We start from the raw sequence: 20730 nt of genomic DNA on the forward strand, positions 1-20730 counted from the left end.
TTGTTCCCAATAAGAAGACGTCACTGCTCTCTGCAAATTTGGTGCAGTTATGCTTGAGGTCATGGTGGGCTGTGAGGGGACAAGGTACGGGTTGTTGTGGAGACATTCATGCCTACAACAATACGTCATGGTCATGTTCAGCAGGCATGTCATGGGAAATAATTTGAAACGGAATGAGGTACTCCGTTTCCTGCCTTTTGAGAGGGACACCATGCTCTCTGTTTCCCTTTCTCCCTGCAGCAAGACAGAAGCTCTCCAAGGTGAGTCATTAAGAAGCTGTGAGGTGTATCCAAATTTGGTTTTGCGTGTGTGTACGGCTTAAAGGGAAGGCCCTCTCCTTTGGCTTGGGTTAACAGGACAGTTAGGCTCAGCACAGTTCTCCTCGAAGACAGAGTTTCCCAACCCTGGTCCTCGAGTACGCTCAACAGTACATATTTTTGTTATAGCCCTGGACAGACTCACCTCATTCGGCTTATTGAGGGCTTGATGATTAGATAACAAGTGTTCTTGTCCAGGGTTACATAAAAAAATGTTTACTGTTGGGGATACTCGAGGAACAGGGTTGCTTTAAGACACCTTTTTTAAAGCCCAAAAATATTGGTATCAGTTTAAAATATGATTATATTTCACATTGCTCAACTGTAATTCTATTCCAGGCTAAAGAGTCACATGATATAATGGCATTATTCAGCTAGAAAGTAGAACATGGAAATGTTCCAGATCACTAATAGAGTGAATGTATAGACTGATGTTTGCTCTCTTACCAGGTACAATAGGTAAAACCCTGCTATAAGGAACCCTAGCAGCTGCCTAAAGTGAATGGGAACGTCCTAGAGAGAAAACCTTCACTGGTTTAAAGAAGGGATTCTCCCATCTGAGCCTGGAGATACGGTCATCCTCATGGTAAAAGCCATGTTAGGCTGATGGGTCACTGCCAATTGTGTGTCACACAGACCCATGATGTGTGTGTGTGGGTGGGTGTGTATGAATGAGAGCAGCATTTCAACATTTCAATCAATCAAAGTTAGGACCCAGAATGAAAATTCCCAGAAATTGTGAGACCATGTTTCCATCTAGTGTTGACTTTGCAGTCGTGAAAAAGTGCTGACTACAGTACATACAGTGCTGTAGCAGTTGAGGCAGACACCTTTCATTTCTAAGTATTCTAGCTATTTTAAGGACCCATACCCATGTCCAACTCTCCACAACAAGAAAAGGAACCATTATATTCAGATTAAGCCAAGGAGCATCTGAGTACTGATAAAAGATGATTTCAAACCTTTGTGAAAGACATCCGTATCATGATGTATCCTGTGGTCTTTGTAGTCTAATCTGTATAATTCCCCCAGTGAGCTAAGCAGTATTAACCCCCTTAACCATGTCAATCATCATCGAGGGATGTTTGTGATGACTAATGACGGTGAGTGATTTTTGATTTGATTTGAGTGGCTGGAAGGAGGACAGCAGCAGAGCGGAGGGATGGAGAGGGGTACTTAGTATTGGCTGATAAAAGCTGGCCTAGGTCCAGAGGCTCCTCCTGTCATTGTAATGCTGTGTACAATAATCTCCATGCTCTCTCTCTCCCTAACACTAATTCTTAACCCTAAACACCCTAGAAATAGCATTTGCCCCTGTGGGGACTAACAAAATGTCCCCCAGTAGGTTTTGTTCTTTTTGTTCTTTTACTATTAAACATGTCCACACAAACACACTCACACACACACACACACACTCTTTTACGCTACTGCTACTCTGTTCATCATATATGCATAGTCACTTTAACCATATCTACATGTACATACTACCTCAATCAGCCTGACTAACCGGTGTCTGTATGTAGCCTCACTAATTTTATAGCATCGCCACTGTATATAGACTGTCTTTTTACTGTTGTTTTATTTCTTTACTTACCTATTGTTCACCTAACACCTTTTTTGCACTATTGTTTAGAGCCTGTAAGTAAGCATTTCACAGTCTACACCTGTTCTATTCGGCGCACGTGACAAATAAACTTTGATTTGATTTGAATTGATACTCAGTCAGTCAATCTGTGGGGAAAGCCAGAGAGCTCTTGATGTGTGGCAGCAGCACTGTTAAACTATTGACATCAGGTCAATGGATTTATACCCAATCTAGGGATGAAACTGTATTGTGTTTTTTATTATGAGTACAGTGTATATGTGTGTGAGCATGAGTCTGTCTTTTTGATTATACAAAGTCTATATTTGTGAATGTGTTTGTTTACAGCATACTGATTGTGTGTGTCTTTGTGATATACGATGTGTGTGCCAGACTGCCAGGACATGTTGTGAGGTCACAGGTCAAGTGACATTGAGGGGCTACTGAGACAGTCTCAGGCAGAGCTGCTGTGGATCCAGAGACAGCTGTCAATCATCGCTGCCAGAAACCTGCAGGCCAAAGGGAAGGTAAGGCTTAGCCCATGTGAGCTCACCAGTGGCCTTCTTCTGACTTTGCCTTGACCTTTTATGTTAACTTTAAAGTACAGTGGGGAGAACAAGTATTTGATACACTAACGATTTTGCAGCATGTAGAGGTCTGTAATTTGTATCATAGGTACACTTCAACTGTGAGAGACGGCGTCTAAAACAAAAATCCAGAAAATCATATTGTATGATTTTTAAGTAATTAATTTGCATTTTATTGCATGCAGTGGGGCAAAAAAGTATTTAGTCAGCCACCAATTGTGCAAGTTCTCCCACTTAATAATATGAGAGAGGCCTGTAATTTTCATCATAGGTACACTTCAACTATGACAGACAAAATGAGAAGAAAAAAAATCCAGAAAATCACATTGTAGGATTTTTAATGAATTTATTTTCAAATTATGGTGGGAAAAAAGTATTTGGTCACCTACAAACAAGCAAGATTTCTGGCTCTCACAGACCTGTAACTTCTTCTTTAAGAGGCTCCTCTGTCCTCCACTCATTACCTGTATTAACTGCACCTGTTTGAACTCGTTACCTGTATAAAATACACCTGTCCACACACTCAATCAAACAGACTCCAACCTCTCCACAATGGCCAAGACCAGAGAGCTGTGTAAGGACATCAGACATAAAATTGTAGACCTGCACAAGACTGGGATGGGCTACAGGACAATAGGCAAGCAGCTTGGTGAGAAGGCAACAACTGTTGGTGCAATTATTAGAAAATGGAAGAAGTTCAAGATGACCGTCAATCACACTCGGTCTGGGACTCCATGCAAGATCTCACCTCGTGTGGCATCAATGATCATGAGGAAGGTGAGGGATCAGCCCAGAGCTACACGGCAGGATCTGGTCAATGACCTGAAGAGAGCTGGGACCACAGTCTTAAAGAAAACCATTAGTAACACACTACGCCGTCATGGATTAAAATCCTGCAGCGCACGCAAGGTCCCCCTGCTCAAGCCAGCGCATGTCCAGGACCATCTGAAGTTTACCAATGACCATCTGGATGATCCAGACGAGGAATGGGAGAAGGTCATGTGGTCTGATGAGACAAAAATAGAGCATTTTGGTCTAAACTCCACTCGCCGTGTTTGGAGGAAGAAGAAGGATGAGTACAACCCCAAGAATACCATCCCAACCATGAAGCATGGAGGTGGAAACATCATTCTTTGGGGATGCTTTTCTGCAAAGGGGACAGGAAGACTGCACCGTATTGAGGGGAGGATGGATGGGGCCATTTATCGCGAGATCTTGGCCAACAACTTCCTTCCCTCAGTAAGAGCATTGAAGATGGGTCGTGGCTGGGTCTTCCAGCATGACAACGACCCGAAACACACAGCCAAGGCAACTAAGGAGTGGCTCCATAAGAAGCATCTCAAGGTCCTGGAGTGGCCTAGCCAGTCTCCAGACCTGAACCCAATAGAACATCTTTGGAGGGAGCTGAAAGTCCATATTGCCCAGCGACAGCCCCGAAACCTGAAGGATCTGGAGAAGGTCTGTATGGAGGAGTGGGCCAAAATCCCTGCTGCAGTGTGTGCAAACCTGGTCAAGAACTGGAAACGTATGATCTCTGTAATTGCAAACAAAGGTTTCTGTACCAAATATTAAGTTCTGCTTTTCTGATGTATCAAATACTTATGTCATGCAATAAAACGCAAATTAATTCCTTAAAAATCATACAATGTGATATTCTGGATTTTTGTTGTAGATTCCGTCTCTCACTGTTGAAGTGTACCTATGACAAAATTACAGACCTCTACATGCTTTGTAAGTAGGAAAACCTGCAAAATCGGCAGTGTATCAAATACTTATTCTCCCCACTGTATAACCCAAATGTTATGCATATCCTTGTTAAATTTGCTGTTTATATGTTGTACTGTAAGTCAGTTGTCAATGTGTCCAGGAGAGGACAGCATATCTCACTGAAAGCACCAATGACCCAATGGTAAAAAGCAATGTCTGGATTCACCAATCAGAGGTTGAAACAGGGTGAAATCCATGATGACGTGTTATTAGCATCTTTAGTGGGTGTGGTTAAAAGGTCTTGTCAAATGACACCTTGCCTCCTCAGACTCATTTTCTGTCCAATCCCAACTAGAGTCTTACAGGGTTTTGCATTGTGCCTGAAAACCAACTGGCTTATAAAGAACCGTATCTAAGGACGGAGAGAGAGGGAGGGAGTGTGTACTCTCAGAGCAGCTGGCGTTGCTAGGCAACAGAGTGGAGGAGATTTTTTTTTCTTTTCTCTCCCTCTCTCCAGCCCTGTAAAATAGAGAGCTGCTTAACCAATACCTGCTGCTGTGATATTGTAATCTCTCTAAAACACCACTCTGCTTTTAGAGGTATGATCTGGCATTGGTGAGTTTTGATTGGTCTGTCCTGGTTAGTTTTGGTTTTTCCATTGGCCCATGTCCTCCAGTACTTTAAGGTAAGGGTCTTTTAGGAGTCCAAGCAGAGCCAGGAAGCACACATCTCACTATACCAAACCTAGGTTGAGGGCAGGTGACATAGCGGTTCAAAAATAAATGCATGAAGGAATAGAAAGAAAAGAGTGAGGGATGTATGTCAGTGTTTGAATGGGGGGAAGAAAGGAATGATGAATCATGGCTAAGAGGATGGAAAAAGGAGCAGAGTTAAGTGATCCAGGGCAGGAATACATCGACCCAGTATACTCAGATCATGCCTTTCTCTATTTTAAAAAATAGAGAGGAGAGTGAGAGAGATGGAGAGAGCGAGACATGGGTGTGAAGGCTGCTCAGGGAGGAGATGCGTGAAGAGGAAACGTTCATCCATGATGCAATCATTTACACATCAATGAGCTGAGATTTACACAGGCAAATGATATGAATGCTGACAACCTTCAGTGGGTTTGTGTGTGAATTTTTGTGAGTGGAATAAAGAGGAGGGGTGCGGACTGCACGGAGCATGCGCGTGCATCTGTGAGAGACAGGGAAGGGAGAGAGAGAAAGGCTGAGAAGTAGGGGAGGGAGGGAGTTTGTCGTGATAGAGAACCTGCGAGTGCTACTAAGGAGGAGAGAGCGCGAGAGAGAGCGGGAACACAAGCGAGTAACTGAGAGATGGTGTGTGTGTGTGAGAGAGCCTTAGTTCGTCTGACTCGGAGCTGTAGACTGGACCAACCATTTAGCCTTTGGAACGCTCACGGCGCACACACACGTAGGTACACGCCACTGCCGCGTCACCCTTGCCGGCCGGTGATGAGAGGGAGGATACAGTCGTTTTGAGACAAAGGGGGAACTGCCTTTGAGGTAGGGAGCTTTTTTACCCTATGCACCACTAGTGTTGTACCACTGTCTCAGTGGGAATTCTTATTGCCATAACCTTCTGCAAAATGTAGCATATGCATTTCTGCATGTGTAACGCTCTCACCACAGACTCGGAAAGATCAGTATTGGAACATTGGTGCAAAGAACATCTCTGTAAACAAACTTGTATGGTATTGACTTGGTTTACACTAAACACACACACACTCAGAAACTACAGTAGATGTCAGCCATGACACTCCTCTTCAATCCACTGAACAGGAATATATCATGACTAGCCAGGTGTGGTGTGTGTGTGTGTGTGTGTGTGTGTGTGTTTGTTTGTTTGCCCACTTACATGCATATTTGTGATTTGTGCCCATGGACTTGGTTGCGTGGGCGATGCTGCTGTGTTGCAGAGAGAGAGAGAAGTGTCTGTCTGCTGCGTGCTCCTCTTCAGCTCTACTCTGCTCTGCTGCTTTGCGAGAGACTGCTATGACTGGGACTGCAGCTCTGAAACACTCTGGGTTAGGCTGGGCCAGACTGAGTAGCTACATTAGGCAGGACCATGGCTAGATGGAGCTGGGAAGGCCTGTGGAGAGCTTGGCTACATGGGTCTACAGTCTATAGGACACCATGCAGGCTTTTGTGCTTCTGTATAGGGCTAAATGGGGCTAGGCATGGCAAGGCAGTGCTGTGTGGGATTTGGCAGGGCCACATACCACTTGGCCCCGACTGGCTAGTGCCAGCACGGCTGTGGAGGGAGGGGAGAGGATAGGCTGGGTGAGGCTACCTCATGACTAGGGAGGTAGGCTGGGTAGGTAATTGCAGGGTTGAATATACCTGAGCAGATATGGCCAGGACCAGGCTAAATGTTCTTATAGTGGATGACTAAGAGGGATTCTCTGTGTGTGGGTGGTTTTATGTGATGAGCTGGTATTACCTTCAAAATCAAGCTGCCTTTTACAATGACACGTGTAGGGTGACAGGGTGACAACTGGCCTTGACCAGGAGCCCCATAGGACAGTGCACAATTGGCCCAGCGCATCCGTGGTAGGGGAGGGTTTGGCCTATGGGGCTTTCCTTGGCTCATCGTGCTCTAGCGACTCCTTTTGACAGGGCCAGGAACCTGTAAGCTAACTCAGATCGTCAATTGACCGGTGTTTCCTCCGACACGTTGGTGCGACTGACATCCAGTTTAGAGAGCAGTGTGATAAGTAGTATGTGGCCAGGTGGGTCATGTTTCAGCGAATGCATGACTTGACCTTCGCCTCTCCCGAGCCTATTGAGGAATTACAGAGATGAGCCAAGTGACCAAATTCCGGGAGAAAATGGGGTAAAAAAAATAGGCTTGTGGTCATACCACCCTGAACACACCTGTTCAGGGTCGGGCCTGGTTAGTACTGGGACAGGAGACCGCCTGAGAATACCAGGTTCCGTAAGCAAAAAATATATATACAAAAAAAAGACAGGGTCACATGATAAATGGAGGTAGAGAGAGCACCCCACAGGGTGTGTTGGTATAGTAGTGTCTCAAGGCCACAGGGTGGTAAAGGTGGTGTTATTGAGGTTGACATTTGGCACATTGGATGTTGCAGCTAACAGACCTCAGGCTTTTTCCTACTCTCACTCTATTCCAGTCCATCTGCAATGAGGAAGGCTTTCATTGGGTTTCACTTTATCACAACCATCACGGACTGTGTCCCAAATGGCACCATATTACCTATATAGTGCACTACTTGGGTTCGGGTCAAAAGTAGTGCACTATATAGGAAATCGTGTGCCCCCCTCCCACAGATGATACCGCAGGTGAAGAAGCAGGATGTGGCGGTCCTGGGCTGGTGTGGTTACACGTGCTCTGCTGTTGTGATGACTGTTGGACATATTTCTCGAAAACGATGTTAGAGGCGGCTTATGGTAAAGAAATGAACATTCAATTCTCTGGCAACATTTCTGGTGGACATTCCTGCAGTCAGCATGCCAATTGCATGCTCCCTCAAAACTTGAGACATCGGTGGTATTGTGTTGTGTGACAATACTGCACGTAATGATCATGCTGTTTAATCAGCTTTTTGATATGCCACACCTGTCAGGTGGATGGATTATCTTGGCAAAGGAGAAATGCTCACTAACAGGGATGACATCCAATTCGTAAACAAAATCTGAGAGAAATAAGCTTTTGGGATAGAACAACAAGGACTCTATCTAATAATGACCTAATAACCACATATTACATAGTAACACTACATGAATGACTAGCATGTCAATAGCACAGTAAGTACAACAGCAAGGACTGTATATTATTGTAGTTGTGTGTTTCTTTGCAATAGCCTACTATCTATATATTATACCGATAGTAGGCTATTACAAAGAAACACACAACAGCAAGGACTGTATTTAAATATTTAGGAAATAGGAAGTAGTAAAGAGTGACTAATCATCGCACGCAATATTAGTAGTAACATAATAATGACAAGAATGAAAACTTACATAGAATACTATTACTCTAGCACATACTGCAATGATAACAGCAGCGACAACAACTTACTTTGTTTTCACATCCCATGCACATACAGTATGTCTATCCACGCTCTGACACTGGAGAAAACACAGTTCAGGCCCAGCTAATACTTTACACTTGAAAGAGCTTGCAATGGACCCGACTGGCCAGTGCTGGATTAGCTAGGAGCATCTGACCTATCACAGGATGCATCAATGTATTGACAGAGTGTGGAGTGCATCGGGACTGTTTGATTGGCTGAAACCACGAGCTGGAGTGGATCGATATCTGTCACGTGAGTGGGAGAGTTAGATAAGGCTGTGCCAGCCAAACGTAAACAGCACGCTGGAAATTAGTCCCACAGCGCCCTCTGCAGGGGGATTCTGTAACAGTTCTTGAAGCTGGTTCCTTACAGCCCGACTGGCTGGTTTTCTGATTGGGTGTACAATTGGCTGGCTGGTTTGATTCCTCTTGGACTGAATCCTCTAGGTAGAATGTTGTCCTGATTGTCATATTCTTTTAAAAATATATTTGTGTTTTACCCCCTTTTTCTCCCCAATTTCGATCTTGTCTCATCGCTGCAACGCCCCAATGGGCTTGGGAGGTGAAGGTGGAGTCATGCGTCCTCCAAAACATGACCCGCCTAACCACGCTTCTTAACACCCGCCCGCTTAACCCAGAACCCAGCCACATCAATGTCGGAGGAAGCACCGTTCATCTGACGACTGAGGTCAGCCTGCAGGTGTCCGGGTCTGTTGTGATGCCTTTAGCATTGTGATGCAGTGCCTTAGACCGCTGCGCCACTCAGGAGGCCCCCTGTTTGTCTTTTTGTAGATGGATGTGATGGTTTGTTGGCTGGTTGGATATCTGATTCTCTGGTCTTAAACCTCTTAAGAATCCCCCCCTTTTTTTCAATTTTCGCCTAAAATGACATACCTAACTGCCTGTAGCTCAGGCCCTGAAGCAAGAATATGCATATTCTTGGTACCATTTGAAAGGAAACACTTTGAAGTTTATGGAGATGTGAATGGATTGTAGCAGAATATAACACAATCTATCAGGTAAAAGATAATACAAAGAAAAAAACAACCATTCTTTTTTTTTTCATCTTTGAAATGCAAGGGAAAGGCCATGATGTATTATTCCAGCCCAGGTGCAAATTCGATTTTGGCCACTAGATGGCATCAGTGTATGTGAAAAGTTTTAGACTGATCCAGTGAACCGTTGCATTTCGGTTCAAAATATTGTCTCAAAACTGCCCAAATGTGCCTAATTTGTTAATTAATAACTGTTCATGTTTAAAATTGTGCACTCTCCTCAATCAATAGCATGGCATTCTTGCACTGTAATAGCTACTGTACATTGGACAGTGCAGCTAGATTAACAAGAATTTAAGCTTTCTGCCAATATCAGATATGTCTATGTCCTGGGAAATGTTCTTGTTACTTACAACCTCATGCTAATCGCGTTAGCTTACATTAGTGCAACACAACCGTCCCATGGAAGGGACACGGATCCCGAAGAAGCAATGTTGAATGAGATGTCTCACCTACAGTATCTATCTGTCCATCTGTCTCTTTTCCTGCTATATGAGCTGGTTGGTTGTCTGGTTGGATATATGTCTGTCTGGTTGACAGATCCACAGGCTGCCCGGTTTGTCTGGCTTGCTTCCTGCCTGGTTGGTGGCATGGCTGCTTGTGGCTGATTGTCTGGCTGTTGGTCTATCTGTCAGGGGGGCTGCTGTATGTGTGTGCCAGCTGGATGGTTGACAGACAGTCTTCCAATGGTAAGTGTAAGTGATTTGCACAGCGGTGTGTGTGTGTGTATGTGAGGATTAGGAAATCCTCCCCTGGAATGTTCAGTTTAATAACCCAAACACATTCATAGTTCAGGAATAAAATAATAATAATAGCCTAGATAAAACAAACACTTGTGTTCTTGGCTTTTGGTGTTATTGTGGCATGCTTCATGTAGTTTGAAGACCCTCCAATCAGAGGTCACTCAAAGGCCAAAGCCGATTTGTCTGAAAAGCTTTTAGAGAGACTGTAAATTGATGTTCTGACAAGCTTGGCTTTCAGAAACATTTTCCTCATTATACACTTTGATAATGAAACATTTCAGAGAGAAATCTGTATCACAGAAGAGTGGGAGCTAGAGAGAACAGGAAGAGGGAGAGGGAGACAGAACATGAAAAGGGAGAGGGAGACAGAACATGAAAAGGGAGAGGGAGACAGAACAGGGAGAGGGAGACAGTACAGGAAGAGGGAGAGGGAGACAGTACATTGAATTCAGGCATCCTTTTAAAGCAATGCACTACAGGTTGCTTTTGTCTAGGTGGATATGTTGCTTTTTATATATCTAGATATTGGAGTGCCTGGGCGGGGTAAGTGCCTCGCTTAGGCGCTCAACAGGACCACTACACCCCACTAGGGATTTCAAACGGTAGCTTCCCAACCTCCAGCCCTATATCATTCACCCATAATGCTTTGTGAGACGCCTGGACGTCACATCAGCTCGTCGGCCGGCCCTCTCTCGTTCTGTGTCCTTCCACAGAGCTGTGTGTAGTGTAAGCAGGTCTGAGAAGTGTATCTGTGTTCTCTCATCAACTCCCATTAACACACACGTTCACACACACACACACACACACACACACACACACACACACACACACACCTCCCTGAGGGGAAGGAGTGTTTAGAGGGAGTCATGAGGAGACGTGTCCACTGGAGGGTGGCTAATTTCAGCAGGCAGGGACAGAGGCAGCATCAGTGTTCCCTTGAGTCAGCTGTCACTTCAGACTGGCCTAACTCTGCCCTGGATCCCTAGCTCCATGCAGTTGCAGCCACAGTCACAGCCCCATCCCCTCTTTACTGTATGACAGGCCCTGGGGAGGAGGCTATGCCTGGACACACATGTCATTATGTGAGACTGGCAGTTATGACATTGTGTTTCTTATGTCCTCCTGTACTGTCGTCTTAGGAAAGTCGTTTGCTCTGTAGCCCTGGTAGATGCTAAAAAAAAATAATTTGGGGTATTGAAAACATGTACACTACTGTTCAAATGTTTGGGGTCACTTAGACATTTCATAGTACATTAGAGTGTCTAGTTTGAAAAACAGATGCCTCACAAGTCCTCAACTGGCAGCTTTATTAAATAGTACACGCAAAACACCAGACTCAACGTCAACAGTGAAGAGGCGACTCCGGGATGCTGGTCTTCTAGGCAGAGTTGCTAAGAAAAAGGCATATCTCAGACTGGCCAATAAAAATAAAAGATTAAGATGGGCAAAGGTACACAGACACTGGACAGAGGAACTCTGCCTAGAAGGCCAGCATCCCGGAGTCGCCTTTTCACTATTGACATTGAGACTGGTGTTTTGTGGGTACTATTTAATGAAGCTGCCAGTTGAGGACTTGTGAGGTGTCTGTTTCTCAAACTAGACACTCCAATGTACTTGTTCTCTTGCTCAATTGTGCACCAGGGCCTCCCACTACTCTTTCTATTCTGGTTAGAGCCAGTTTGCGCTGTTCTGTGAAGGGAGTAGTATACAGCGTTGTACCAGATCTTCAGTTTCTTGGCAATTTCTCGCATGGAATAGCCTTCATTTCTCAGAACAAGAATAGACTGACGAGTTTCAGAAGAAAGTTATTTGTTTCTGGCCATTTTGAGCCTGTAATCAAACCCACAAATGCTGATGCTAAAGATACTCAACTAGTCTAAAGAAGGCCAGTTTTATTGCTTCTTTAATCAGAACAACAGTTTTCAGCTTTGCTAACATAATTGCAAAAGGGTTTTCTAATGATCAATTATTCTTTTAAAATGTTAAACTTGGATTAGCTAACACAACGTGCCATTGGAACACAGGAGTGATGGTTGCTGATAACGGGCCTATGTAGATATTCCATTCCATACAACATTAACAATGTCTACGCTGTATTTCTGATCAATTTGATGCTATTTTATCGGACAAAAAAGGTTGCTTTTTCTTTAAATAATAAGGACATTTCTAAGTGACCCCAAACTTTTGAACTGTACTGTATTTTTCATATTTCACCCCTTAATCTCCTTCAAATAATAAGGGATTGCATTTATATCTTCCTTGGTTTAAGGGATGGCACCTTTTGAAGTGCCCCTGGGAGTGGGGTCTCCTTAGACCAGATGGAGGAGTTTGTCACTGTGTCCTACTAGTGGCCCTACACACAACATGCCATCTAATCTCCAGAGCTCAGCATATTGCACCATATCTGCTTTTGATCAGTTAGGTTTCCAGATAACCAGCGGTTTGGCCCTTCAAGCCATTGGTTAAGTCCTAATCATATTTTATCATACTCTTTACTGCATTTATCTTGATCACAATCTATGTCCTCAGAGAATGTATATTGTATAGATTAGAGAGTGTATGTCCTGTTCCTTTATGGCATATAGGTCTTTATGGCAAGCTCTCATGCATAGCAAATGTGTGGGTCTGGTGAGCTGTGGCACTTTGGATTGTGCAGTCAGGAGAGTGTGTGGAGGTGAAGTGAAGAGCAAAGAAAAAGTAAGGAAAGGAAAATGGGGGAAGGAGTGGAAGTCCTCTGGGTCTCCTCCTGGTCCAGGGAGGGAAGGTGCTGGAGCCATTGTCCTGGCAACAAGCCCACTAGCAAGATAGGGACAGATTCGTAAAGGGAAACTGACAGACCATAATGGCTTCTTGCTGTTGCAAGCCTCACTTGTTCCAAATCAATTTCACCCAAAGGAGATGTAAGGCGGAGATGGCAGAGATGTGCAGAGCACCTCACTGTACACACGCTAATGGCTTGTCATTGGCCAACACGCATAGGCCTAAAGGCTGGAACATGCTTCCTGGCATCCATGTGACTTGATGGTCAGCTGTTATGTCCATCCAGTATCTTAACGCTCTTATGGTAATGACCACTTCACTGACATGCTCTCCATATTGCCATACATCAACTCATGGAACAATTATGAAATATGTAAAGGTGATATAAATAATTTACAGGGAACAATATTATGCTAGCAGAGTGAATAGTGTTTGGGTATGCACATAAACCTGTTATTACATCCACATTGTTGTGTTATGGTTACACAACAGTCATTTCCGCAACACCATGGTCCTTGTGCAGGAGGAATTCTTGCTCATTCCAGCTTTGTGAAATAGAATGGACATGCCACATGAGTCACCAGAGGCTGGGTTGCCAGAGTGGGACTGTGTTATAGTGACAGGTTTTCTAGATTGGGGATGCTGGAATATATGTTCTCATTTTAGTCATTTAGCAGATGATCTTATCCAGAGTGACTTACAGGAGCAATTAGGTTTAGGTGCTTTGCTCAAGGGTACATCAACATATCTTTCACCTAGTTGGCTTTGGGATTCGAACCTGCCCCCTTTCGGTTACTGGCCCAGCGCTCTTAACTACTAGGCTACCTGCCACCCCAAACATATACACTACATGACCAAAAGTATGTGGACACCTGCTAGTCGAACATCTAATTCCAAAATCATGGACATTAATATGGAGTTGGTTCCCCCTTTGCTTCTATAACAGCCTCTACTCTTCTGGGAAGGCTTTCCACTAGATGTTGGAACTTTGCTGCGGGGACTTCCTTCCATTCAGCCACAAGAGCATTAGTGAGGTCGGGCACTGACGTTGGGCGATTAGGCCTGGCTCGCAATTCGCATTACATCCCAAAGGTGTTCGATGGGGTTGAGGTCAGGGCTCTGAGCAGGCCAGTCAAGTTCTTCCACACCGATCTCGACAAAGCATTTCTGTATGGATCTCGCTTTGTGCACGGGGGCGTTATCATGCTGAAACAGGAAAGGGCCTTCTCCAAACTGTTGCCACAAAGTTAGAAGCACAGAATTGTCTATAATGTCATTGTATGCTGTAGCGTTAAGATTTCCCTTCACTGGAACTAAGGGGCCTAGCCAAACCATGAAAAACAGTCCCAGACCATTATTCCTCCTTCACCAAACTTTACAGTTGGCACCATCCATTGGGGCTGGTATCATTCTCCTGGCATCCACCTAACCCAGATTCGTCCATCGGACTGCCAGATGGTGAAAGGGGATTCATCACTCCAGAAAATGTGTTTCCACTGCCTCAGAGTCCAATGGTGGCGAGCTATGCACCAGTCCAGCTGACGCTTGGGATTGCGCATGGTAATCTTAGGCTTGCTGCTCGGCCATGGAAACCCATTTCATGAAGCTCCCGACGAACAGTTATTTTGCTGACGTTGCTTCAAGAGGCAGTTTGGAACTCGATATTGAGGTGAGCACAGATGATTTTTACACGCCAAGCGCTTCAGATCTCGCTGGTCCCGTTCTGTGAGCTTGTATTGTCTACTACTTCACGACTGAGCCAGTGTTGCTCCTAGACATTTCCACTTCACAATAACAGCACTTACAGTTGACCGGGGCAGCTCTAGCAGGGCAGAAATTTGACCAACTGACTTGTTGGAACGGTGGCATCCTATGACGGTGCCATGTTGAAAGTCACTGAGCTCTTCAGTAAGCCACTCTACTGACAATGTTTGTCTATGGAGATTGCATGGACGTGTGCTTGCTTTATACATCTGTATATATAGTGTATATGTAACCGATGTGAAATGGCTAGCTAGTTAGCGGTGGTGCGCGCTAATATCGTTTCAATCGGTGATGTCACTCGCTCTGAGACCTTGAAGTAGTTGTTCCCCTTGCTCTGCAAAGGCCGCGGCTTTTGTGGAGCGATGGGTAACGATGCTTCGAGGGTGGCTGTTGTTGATGTGTGCAGAGGGTCCCTGGTTTGAGCCCAGGTAGGGGCGAGGAGAGGGACGGAAGCAATACTGCTACATATATATACAAACACTCAGTGTACAAAACCTTAAGAACACCTTCATAATTGGGTTGCACCCCACCCCTTTTTTGTCCTCGGAACGGCTTCAATTCGTTGAGGCGTGGACTCTGCAATGTGTCAAAAGTGTTCCACAGAGATGCTGGCCCATGTTGACTCCCACAGTTGTATCAAGTTGGCTGGATGTCCTTTGGGGAGTGGACCATTCTTGATACACACAGGAAACTGTTGAGCGTGAAAAACCCAGCAGCGTTGCATTTCTTGACACGAACCGGTGTGCCTGGCATCTGCTACTATACCCTGTTCAAAGGCACTTAAATATTTTGGGAAAAAGCAGGTGTCCTTAAAAGGTTTAGGTCACTCAGTGTATGTAATCGTGAATAATGATGCGTGAGAAAGTTACAGACGCACAAATAAACATACCCCCAAGATATGCTAACCTCTCATCATTATAATAACGGAAGGTTAGCATGTTATATGCCTCTAACTTTCTCACTCACCATTATTCACGATTCATTCAGGATGATCCGTAATCATGGTAGCATCCACATTAATGTAGAAGTGTTTAGAAACATTCTATTCTTATTTACAATAAAAGTGACTCTAAAATGACACAATACATCATTTACCATTCATTTCTATTGAGCACAAACTAATCTGAAACACAACCAAAATTTAACACAACCAAACCAAACACAAATGCATACAATACGTTTGTAGAGTCACAAGCTTGGTATAATTATTGCATGCCAAGAATATGGGACCAAATACTAAACGTTTGACTACTTTAATACACATAAGTGAATTTGTCCCAATACTTTTGGTCCCAATGAAGGGACTATGTACAAAAAGTGCAGTAATTTCTAAACTGTTCACTCGATATAGATGGAAATACTCTCAAATTAAAGCTGACAGTCTGCACTTTAACCTCATAGTCATTGTATCTTTCAAAGTGCTGGAGTACAAGGTACTGTCCCAATACTTTTGGAGCTCACTGAAGCTCAGTATTTTAATTATTTATTTTATACAGTCATTATTGCTCTTCTTTATCAAAGGTGGCAATGTCGGACCACACTGTATATGGATTGAATTTAAATAGCAACTTTCTACCTACTTAGGTACAAAAAGGACTTTACATAGTAAGAGGGAAACTCACCTAATCCACCAATATGTGGCACCCACTTGGGAGATGCACGGCAACCATTTTGTGTTAGAATGCTCACCACACATCAGCTAACACAGTGGAAAGGTGAGGCGTGATATACAGTCTGTCTGCCTGCCTGCCTGCCTGCCTGCCTGCCTGCCTGCCTGCCTTCCTTCCTTCCTTCCTTCCTTCCTTCCTTCCTTCCTTCCTGTCGCCCTGTCTGTCGCCATGTCTGTCGCCCTGTCGCCCTGTAGCCCTTCTGTGACGGACAGGGCATAGCAGGAAGAGACCCTGCATGAGGAATGACCTGTGTGTCTTTAAGGAGGGTCTTGCTCCCGCTAGAAGGCTACAGCTGTCTCCCAGACACAGTCCCCATAGCAACACCTCTTCTGTGCGAGCCCCGTTACAGCCCCCTCAATAATGGTCCTCATGATGATAATAATAATAATATGGATGCTAACTGGAAAAACTGCTAATTAATAATAAAGGCTTATAACAGTGTAGTGCCAGGGTCATAATTAGTGTCAATAATGTGTGTTATTCATATGCATAAAGACATAATCACTGGTTTAACATATCCCAATAAAAAACCTTATATTGCAATTCTATTGAATCCACTCGCCCCCAGGAAATTAACATTGTTTTGGTGAATGCTTCCTAAAGTGATTTCGCTAGGGTCTGCATCAGCTGAGGTCTCCATCCTCCCTAATTGAATTTGACCCAGACAGAGCAGAGCTCTTTTATCTCTCTCTTCTCTCTCTTTCTCTTTCTCTCTCTCTCTCTCTCTCTCTCTCTCTCTCTCTCTCTCCCTCTCCCTCTCCCTCTCCCTCTCCTCCATAACTCCATTATCCTCTCCAGGAGACTGCTAAAAGCACAGCACCATTTTCATAGAGGAAAAAATGTATAGAACCGACACGATTCCTCTATTCCACAATGAGATATACAGTAGCTGTATCGTGACAGAAAGGAACAGAAAGGGGGTAACCCATGAATTATTGGGTTAATTAAGCAATGGATTGAGTGCCTACGAAGGCCCACCACTCCTCTACCAAGTCCCATGCAGTCTGGGTGTAGCCAGCCTGGGCACTGAGTTCAGCTGGACGCATGGTTTGTGTTGGCATTAATAAAAGCGGACTTGATCCAGATCTGAACGGACTGAGCCAGCCCATAATCAAATCAGAGACAGAGCAGAGAGCTCATTGCTGGCACATAGGCTAAGTAATTGAAAGGTCAGTTGAAATATATAACCACCTATTTACTGTACCTACCTACTTGTTTGTGTGTATGTGGGTGTTTGTGCATGCGTGTGTGCACAAGTGCGTGCTCCTGCAATTAATACTATTTTGAAATAATTAATTTTTATCTGATAAAAATGTTGTCCCAATTCACCAGCACCTGTCCAATAGCTTTTCCCGGGTTTCCACTGTAAAGCCTGTCTTTTCCATATAAGTGTTTTATCTTCCATTTGTAAAATAGTTTAACCCACATATTTTAAGTAGGTTATAGGCTTTTTGAATGAAGACAGCTTTTAATAATGTAACTGATTTGGACAAGATCGTTTAGTGTTCCTCCAAAACTTTGGGGATGGAAAAATGCTTTCAGTGCAAACTTAAATTACTAAAACCAGATATATAGTGTGTACAAAAAGTATGTAGATATTTTACCGATATATTTTAAATGAATATAATCTTTGGCAACTAACAATCACCAAAATAAAGCCAGGGAGAATAGAAAATTCCCAAAACACTGTAATTAACACAGTAATTATGTTATTATTACGTTTGAGCAAAAGAGCAGTACTAGCCATGGCAAAATGCAATGAATTATAGGAAATTAGCATTCAAACTGAAACGTGTTCTCAGCTCCATGGCAAAATGTGTAGAATAGCAGGAAATTAGCTTTAAAACTGTTCAAATGTATTTCTGCTACATAGAGAAATGTGCAGGGAATGGGCTTAAAAATGCAAACATTTCTCTACACCACTAAGATAGGGGCATCTACATTGTCCTCTAAAATGTAGCCACGCCGACAGGCCAACTGCACACTTCGCCACACCCTCTGCCGTGCCCAAACCTTTTTTTGGGGGGTGGGGTGGGGTGGGGGGGTCGTTATGCTTTTCAGTGTATTACTTATGATAGTCATGGGGTTGGGTGTGTGTGGGGGGGGGGGGGGGGGGTTGTTACGCTTTCAGTGTATTATTTATGATAGTCATGGGGTTGGGTGGGGGGGGGGTCGTAATGCTTTTCAGTGTATTACTTATGATAGTCATGGGGTTGGGTGTGTGTGTGTGGGGGGGGGGGGGTTGTTACGCTTTCAGTGTATTATTTATGATAGTCATGGGGTTGGGTGGGGGGGGGGGTCGAAATGCTTTTCAGTGTATTACTTATGATAGTCATGGGGTTGGGTGTGTGTGTGGGGGGGGGGGGGGGGGGTTGTTACGCTTTCAGTGTATTATTTATGATAGTCATGGGGTTGGGTGGGGGGGGGGGTCGTAATGCTTTTCAGTGTATTACTTATGATAGTCATGGGGTTGGGTGGGGGGGGGGGTCGAAATGCTTTTCAGTGTATTACTTATGATAGTCATGGGGTTGGGTGTGTGTGGGGGGGGGGGGGGGGGGGGGTTGTTACGCTTTCAGTGTATTATTTATGATAGTCATGGGGTTGGGTGGGGGGGGGGTCGTAATGCTTTTCAGTGTATTACTTATGATAGTCAAATAATCCTTCTCTGTTGAGTTTTAAATAAATCAACAAAAAAAAAAGTGCTGAGAGTTGTTTATCATTATGAAGCAGAATGGTCTGGAGACTGTAGATTTTTCATTTCCAAACTGATATGATGTCATTTTCCTGTTGTGGAGTCTTGTTGTTATTGAGAAGTGAAAGGGTCAAATATTTTACTCAGTGTCTAAGTCAATGAGAGCGAAATAACATTCTCAAAACAAGAAGTCACAGATTTTGCCCAGTAGCAATGCAAGGGTGACTAGTCAGTATACCCACATGGATGATGACGTCCATAGAGGGTTCAAAGGCCACGGCTAGCCAAAGGAAGGGGCTCTCTGAATTTAGAAAGCCTTTACTACTGCTTGTCCAAATAGCTGTGTTACATGGCCCACAAATCAACACAACTTAGGAAGTGTTTTTAGTTACGCTGCTTTAGCAACTGCCTGCTCCTGTCCTCGAGCTATTAATGACTGAAATGACCCCTCGAAGTGAGAGAGCTGGAAAAGCAGACCCATTTCAGTAATACCACCTGTTCTTTCAGTCAAATTCAGCAATATAAATTTATGGTCTATTTTCTATAGAATCTCAGCCATATGAATCTTATAAACCAGATCTAAAGCAAGGAGCAATATGTGCAAAAAAATATGACCCCATTGAAATGTAGGGCCTTCCTGGATTATTTCAAATCTGACTAACCAGATTAAGTCATTTTGGACCCAACAGCACTGGGCACACACGCACACTGATTAAGGCATAGAATTATGAGAGGAAGAAGGTGTGTGTGTGTGTGTGTGTGTGTGTGTATTTGCTCTGATTCAATTTGTGTTAGAACTGAGAAGATTACTCATTCAATTTGCCATCAGCAAGCATCAAAACACACAGCAGATTATTCAACCGATCCAGCATGTTTTTGGTTCGGGGTGTGCACTGCGCATCATGAGCAATTGATTCTTATGTCATACTCTCTTATGACTCCATATCCTTTCTTATTTTCATCCTCTCGTTCCATCGTTCTCCTCCTTTGCCCCTTAGGATCTTGCTCAATGCTCAGGTGTGTGATCAGCATTTTTCACATTTCAAAAAAAGTTGTTTGTCTTGCACAGACACACACACACACACACACACACACACACACACACACACACACACACACACACACACACACACACACAGTGTATACAGAGGAACGTAATAATCTGCATACATACAGACCCCAGCGTCAGAGCCCTGACAGACAGAGAACTACAGCATGTGACTACATTCAAACAGGTTCCACCCATTCTGCAGTCACCGACAGCATACACTTTTAACATTCTAGCAGTTAGCATTGTGTTTGCTTGCTTGTGTGTGTGACAGAGAGAGCAGCATCAGTCAAGCACTGCCCAATTAGCCCCACCCCATACACTATGCTGCTCCATAGCTACAAGTAGGGGAGCAGAGGAGGGGAGGAAGGGATCGGAGGAGGGGTCAATCCACCCTCAGACAAACCCCTCAGCAACTATCTCCAGCTTTCAGACAGTCAGTAGTGAGGCAGTCAGTCAGGCAGCCCACTGGAAGCCCAGCCCCCAGCAGACAGGCAAGCAGGGCAGCTTCCTCCTCGTAGGACTACTCCCGATGTTGCAGTACAGCCCTCTGGAACTCTACTGCTGCTGGTAGGAGATTAATTCAGAAAAGGGTATTCTGGAGCTAGCTGTACAACCAGAGAGCCTGAGAGAGAGAGGAGGCAGAGAGAGAGAAAGACAGGAGGAAAAGGGGGACAGAGAGTCAGGGGGTGGAGGAATGAGAGAGGTGGGGGAAGGGAGGGAGAGAGACAGAGAGAAGAGAGAGA

At 44.3% G+C, this 20730-nt stretch overlaps 1 protein-coding gene and 1 long non-coding RNA gene across 9 annotated transcripts in view; one reads left to right on the plus strand and one right to left on the minus strand.

Annotated features, from left to right (window-relative positions):
- Positions 1–20730, minus strand: part of LOC149983225 (uncharacterized) — a 288192-nt gene that overhangs the window by 257942 nt on the left and 9520 nt on the right. The window lies entirely within an intron of this gene.
- Positions 5355–20730, plus strand: part of LOC110523526 (RIMS-binding protein 2) — a 74366-nt gene continuing 58990 nt past the window's right edge. For 5 of the 8 annotated variants that reach the window (XM_036977167.2, XM_090234374.1, XM_036977170.2 and 2 more), the window contains exon 1: positions 5355–5716. The gene's annotated coding sequence lies outside the window, so the exon portion shown is untranslated. The remainder of the gene's footprint in view (positions 5717–20730) is intronic. The other 3 variants (XM_036977169.2, XM_090234369.1, XM_090234371.1) reach the window with 2 other exon arrangements.

The sequence above is a fragment of the Oncorhynchus mykiss genome, chromosome 5 (assembly GCF_057628025.1).
Source record: "Oncorhynchus mykiss isolate SJ-2025 chromosome 5, ASM5762802v1, whole genome shotgun sequence".
In the NCBI taxonomy this organism is placed as follows: domain Eukaryota; kingdom Metazoa; phylum Chordata; class Actinopteri; order Salmoniformes; family Salmonidae; genus Oncorhynchus; species Oncorhynchus mykiss.